At 36.6% G+C, this 6,000-nt stretch overlaps 1 long non-coding RNA gene across 1 annotated transcript; it reads right to left on the reverse strand.

The window, feature by feature from the left end:
• Positions 1 to 1,552: 1,552 nt before the first annotated feature.
• Positions 1,553 to 3,345, reverse strand: LOC115961013. The gene is made up of 2 exons (XR_004085281.1): positions 2,642 to 3,345; positions 1,553 to 2,408 (listed from the first exon to the last, which is right to left on the reverse strand). It is a non-coding gene; the product is annotated as an uncharacterized LOC115961013 (long non-coding RNA).
• Positions 3,346 to 6,000: the final 2,655 nt, after the last annotated feature.

Raw genomic sequence — 6,000 nt, forward strand, 5'->3', positions numbered from 1 at the left:
CACTATATAAAGAAAGAAGAAAAATCAATGTTGACAATTGACAAATCAATACTACGATTTCCAATTTCTAAACCATATTTAATATTATATGGATTAGGTGTGTAATTATTTTCCAAGCGTTTTCTTTTCTACAATCTTGACTTTGAACCTTGACATCTGCTCAAAACTACTCCACTTGGACAAAAGTAAACAACTTTTTTGGTAGTTGGTTTACTACGCAAGCTCACGGTCAAACTGAAGACTTCTGAGAAGCTGAGGTAAACATTAGGTTCTTTTCTTCTTGTTTTTTTTTTTTTTTTTTTTTTTTTTTTTTTTTTGACTCGTTCTTTTCTTCTTGTTTTAAAAGATTTATTTGATAGGTTCATATTGGTCCTAATTTGCCTCAAGAAGACAAGTTTGTTTCTCTTTTATTCCTTTTTCTTCTATTTCTTAAAGCAAAAGCATTATATTTAATTGCTGATGACAGGATCAACAAATTTACAACAAAATCTTATAACATCTTAGAAAAGATTATACTCAATCTTACTACAACTCAAAACAAAGTTGTTGTTATAATGTTTAGAGATTTTATTGTCCCCATATACTTTTTCTCGATGAAATTAAAATTTTGCATCTTAATGTTAATGGTTGAGAGCATTCCCATCCAGCTTTATAAACCAAAAGTTTATGACATATATGGGTAAACTTACGTTAAACCGATTTGCATTAGTTCAACAATTTGTAGACCAAATTAATTTATGAACAATACCTCAGTGCTGAGTACAGTACAGAGATGTTATTCATTAATACATCCCATATCACCGTGATATGACTGAATTTTTTTTTTTTTTTTTGATTAATAGGCATAATATTAAACAACAAAAGAAGTTACAAACCAGCCACAGAGGCCAAAGTAGAGGTTACATGTCTATAACTGTACAGACCATTTCTATCAAATACAAGTAAACCATCTAATTCATTAGAGGGGGAAACATCAAAAATAACAAAATCCTCCCTCATGTAGCACCCATTCTTAGCCAAGTAATCAGCACACCTGTTCGCCTCTCTAAACACATGAGCTACCCGAACTTGTGTGATGCTTGCCATGAGAGATCTGCAGTCAAGAAGCAATGGAGACAATTTTTTATTAGCGTGGTCAGTATTATTTAACATCTCCACTATTACCATGGCATCAAGTTCTACTTCCAACTTACTAATACCCAGCTGAATAGCAAGAGATAACCCATCTCTTAAGGCCCACAATTCAGCCATGACACTTGTAGTGTACCCAATTGATCTCAAGTAACCCCTAATCCACACTCCATCACTATTTCTAATTATACCTCCACCACCAGCTCTGCCTAGGTTTCCAAGTGAAACACCATCTGTGTTGAGTTTGTGCCAACCCGAACTAGGCTTGCATCATTTAATAGGGATAATAGTCCTAGACGTGACTTGCTTGGCTTTACTAACACAGTAAAAATATTCCTTAGCTTGGCCAAGACACACCCTATCAAGCATTGTGTTAGGAATAGAGTTGTCAAACATAACTTTGTTCTTGTTTTTCCACAAATTCCAAACAGCAAAAAGGAAAAGGAAGTACCAAGGAGTGGATCCTTTATGCCTTACTTCACTTAAACAATTAATCTTCAACCAAACTTCAAAATTATCAGAGAAGGAACTAACAAGAGACGGAGGAACCTCCAATTTCCTCCATAAATCATGAGCAACAACACATTCACGAAGAAGGTGGACTATAGTTTCATCCTGAACTCTACACAGAGGACAAACCTTGTCACAATTTATGCCTCTTTCAGCAAGGACAACCTTCACTGGAATACTACCATGCAAACACAGCCAAAGGAAATTTATAATTCTCGGCAAAATATCTAATTTCCATATCCAAAGGCCATGAAATTAAGTGACAGGTTCCTCCCCTTGATTTGCCAACCGGTAGGCTGAACTAGAAGTAAATTCTCCATTATTGGAGAATTTCCACATCAAAGTATCTCTCCCACTTCCATGTAATTGAATTGGAACTGCTTTAATCCTTTCTTTAATAGGCTGAGGGAGATCAAATGAAATCAGCTCCCATTTCCAAATTTGACCACAACACAAATCTGCAACTGTCAAATTTTGTTCTCCTTGCCTAAGAGGCCCTTCAATCATCTCCCTAAGAGAATCACCTTTAATCCAATTATCATTCCACACCTTTACTCCAGATCCATTACCAATCCCCCAAGAAATCCCTTTTTGGAATATAGGAAAACCCAAGCGAATGGCTTTCCAATTGGGAGACGATGGAAGTTTCAGGATCCCTTGATCTAATTCTTGAATGGGAGCAATATTTATTTAGAATTACTTTCGCCCACAATGCATCTTCAATAAAATTAATAATAATCCCCCAGATAAGTTCTCAAAGCGAATGACTGAAATTAATAATAATAATTATTATTATATAAGTGATATTTGCAATATTCAATAAAATGAGTATTCCATTAAAAAAAAAATAAAAACATTGAGAATTGATGATGATAATTAAAGAATAGATAATTCATGGAGAAAAAATTGAAAGAGACAGCACATTGGAAGATACAACACGGATGAGAGGAAAAAACAAAGGGGCTTACACATATACATCCCAATTAAATGTCTATTTTACCTCAACCAAAAGCTACCGCCCCCATCAACAAAAATTTCCAGCAGATTCCTATCAAAAGAAAAAAAAAATTCCAGCAGGTTAATTAAAGCCAAACAAGCATGAAAAACCCAGGCAAAGCTACACCAAAACAAAATATCAGTATCCAAAGTTTTCTTTAACAAAATAAAATTTTCTTAGAAATCAAACATAAGCTAGAAATATAAAAAAAAAGCACACCCACAAACTTGACAAAATCAAATTCTGACCCTACTGCTGCTAGTAGCCAAGTTTATCATTGATCCTCAACAAACCCACAAACTTCTCAAATATCAAATACCCATACCCAAATCTAAACCAAAACAGAAACCCAAAACAAATCCATTGATCTCACCCAAACTTCGACTTCAACCACAAAAATAATTCGCACAACCACAAAGCCTATCTCGCGGGATCAACAACACAACCATGAAACACAAATGCCATGGAGAAAATCAAAGAAGCCTCCCCTGTTCTTCTAAATCTTGGTTTAAGTTCATTCACAACCATCAAAAGAAGCCGATCTAGATACAGAGATGGATGGGCATTGATTGATTGTTGTTTAAACGAAGAGGGAGAGTGAGATGAAGAAAGAAGACTTGGGTGAGAGCTGATATGGGAGAGAACGAAAATGATGAGGAAGAAGAGGAGGAGAGATACCAGTTTAAGAGAGAGAAAAAGTGACTAAATAAGATAATAATATAAAAATAGGATATTAATAAAATAATGGTTTACAAAGCTACAGTAAGAGCATCAGTACATGGTAACGCAAATGGTATACGGTGGTATTATTTAGCATCCAAGCATCAAAAAAGCCCATTACTCGCCTTCTACTTGTAAAAAAATTTGTGCTACTATACTGTAGCTCAATTGTAAAAATAAAATAATCTATTTTATTCATTCTTTCTCTTTCCTTTGACTCACTTCTCTCTCTGTCTCTCATCCAAGACCCTCCTCTCTCTCTCTCTCTCTCTCTCTCTCTCTCTCTCTCTGAAGGCAACAAGTTTAAGGGTTGCCATATCTCTCTCTAGTTGAAGGCATCGGCATGGATCGACATGGGTTGCTCTCTCTCTTTCTGCGTGGATCGGTGGATTAGCGTTTGTTGAAAGCAGTAGTGTGGGTTGAAGGTGGTGGGTGTGGGTTGCTCTCTCTCTGCATGGATCGATGTTTGGTGTATTATTTGGGTCGATAGGTGGTACTGGTGTGGTGGGCGTGGGTAAGTGTGGGTTGTGTGTCTGGGTTGTCGCGGGTTGTCTTAGTCATCATAGGTTGTCTCATTCTTTGCTTTCTTGGGCAAGATAACCAAAGGTTTGCTCTTTTTGGTGCTTTCAATGATTTTATTGGTAAATCTATTGGTTTGATTTGTCTTTGAGAATTAGGTGGTGTGACTGGGAAGCTTGGCAGAATTAGGTGATTTGATTCTATTAGTAAATCGGTTGGTTTCTCATTCTTTGATTTGTCTTTGAGAATTAGGTGGTGTTACTAGAAAGCTCGGTAGTGGAGTTTGGATTTTGGGTTTGTTATGATTTTTTGGTTGATTTGGGTGGTGCAGTAGTGGGGGCGGGGGGGGGGGGGGGGGGGGGGGGGGGGGGGTGGTTGTGTTGTTGATGATGGTGGTGGCAATTTTGTGTTGTTGATGATTGGCAGGTGGTGGGATGGTTGTGTTAGGTTTTTGGTGTGTTCACGATGGAGAGAGAAAGAGGGAGGAAGAGAGACAAAAATTAGAGAAATGAGAGAGATGGTATTGGATTATATATTTTATAGTGTAAATATATTATTTTAATGTGTTAGGATGTTAGGTGTGTTGTAGAATTATATGGTATAATAGATAAAATAGCTTTTGCGGTGGTAAAATGAGATTTTTTTAAGAAACCGGATGCTAATACTCTAACCGTTGTCGGGGGTAGAAAAGTTTTCACTCTGACAAATGAGTTTGTTGTTGGGTTGGGGGCCTAAATCGAAACTTGACAATGGGCTTGAAGCATAGCCCAAAGGCTATCGGTAAAACTTTTGAGAGATTTGTCTTTTTTATGCTTAGGCCTAGGTTAGGACTGGCAAGGATTATGGGAAGGCCCAAAACATTTCCTACAACAAACACATCAGCATAACATAAAAGCCCACTACAATAAAGAAATAGCCTAGCAGTAAAATATTCCAGGTGTAAAATAAGTCAGAACTGAATAAATTTCTAACCGTTAGTTATTTCATAAATTAAAGAAAAGTATCAACATCTCCAAAGTCATCATCTGAGGGATCCATTGAAAGAAAGTCCTCCATTATAATAACATGAGAGTAAAACTCTATGGTCACAAATACATTATAGCCTTCAATTGTAAAGGAATAAACAAATACTATGGGGTCCATTATAGCAAATAATGGAAAAGGCTTAGTGTGAGATGAAGGGAGAGAGAGAGAGAGATTCCAGCTAGCGTAGCAAGATCGTTTTAGTAATATTGTATATGATCATTTTAGCGTAGCAAGATTATTATGTCAGGATATGCTCATGGATATAGTATATATAGTGAGTACTGAAAGTCATTTTAGTAATATAAGTAATGAGAGAGAGAGAGAGAGTATTTAGCAAAGTTGCTAAGACTTTCTACTGGGGGATGGACAGGAGCTTATGAATTGTGATACAAGGGGCATTTGTGATATAAGGGCTGAAGAGCTTAGCTTCTAAGTTGGAAACTAAAAATTCAGAAGCTCAGAATCTCACTAAGAACTTAAGAAGATAATTAGAGGAAGGGGGAAATAGAGAAGTTTATGAGAGAGTTGTTCTTCTCTGTTTGTGTTTCTTGAGGTGTTTGATGAAGGGCTCTATTTATAGTTGAGTTTAAGGGGTTGTTTAGCAAATAATCTTAGCCAAAATCTGTCTCAATCTTCAGAAAATTCTCAAAAATTCATTCCTAGGATTTGGCCAAGAATGGTATATTCAACTTAAGGTGTTCTTGCTGTTTGGGGTAATAGTAGCTAGAGTTTTTACTTAATATTAAATGCTAGATTGTCCTTGGCCAATGAGATTAAAGCATGAATTAAGGCTAATGATCTTGGTAATTTGCTGCCAGTGTTAGAGTTGCTAGGGTAGATTGTGTCAACCCAAGCCAAGTGTCAATCTTGGAGCCCTTTATTGGAAACTCTGTTGGAGATCTCCTTAGTGCCCTCCAAACCACATTTCCCTAAGTTTCCCTATTTGGGTTCATGTACTTGGTTCATGAACCAGGAAACATACATTTTTGCAAGGTAGTGAGCTATTCATAAGTGATTCCAAAAGCTTCCATGGTTTGGTTATGGCAACCCCTTGTTCCTTGGCCGATTGTATTGGAGAAGAGAGAGAGCATGGCTAG

This window comes from Quercus lobata, chromosome 9 (assembly GCF_001633185.2).
Source record: "Quercus lobata isolate SW786 chromosome 9, ValleyOak3.0 Primary Assembly, whole genome shotgun sequence".
In the NCBI taxonomy this organism is placed as follows: domain Eukaryota; kingdom Viridiplantae; phylum Streptophyta; class Magnoliopsida; order Fagales; family Fagaceae; genus Quercus; species Quercus lobata.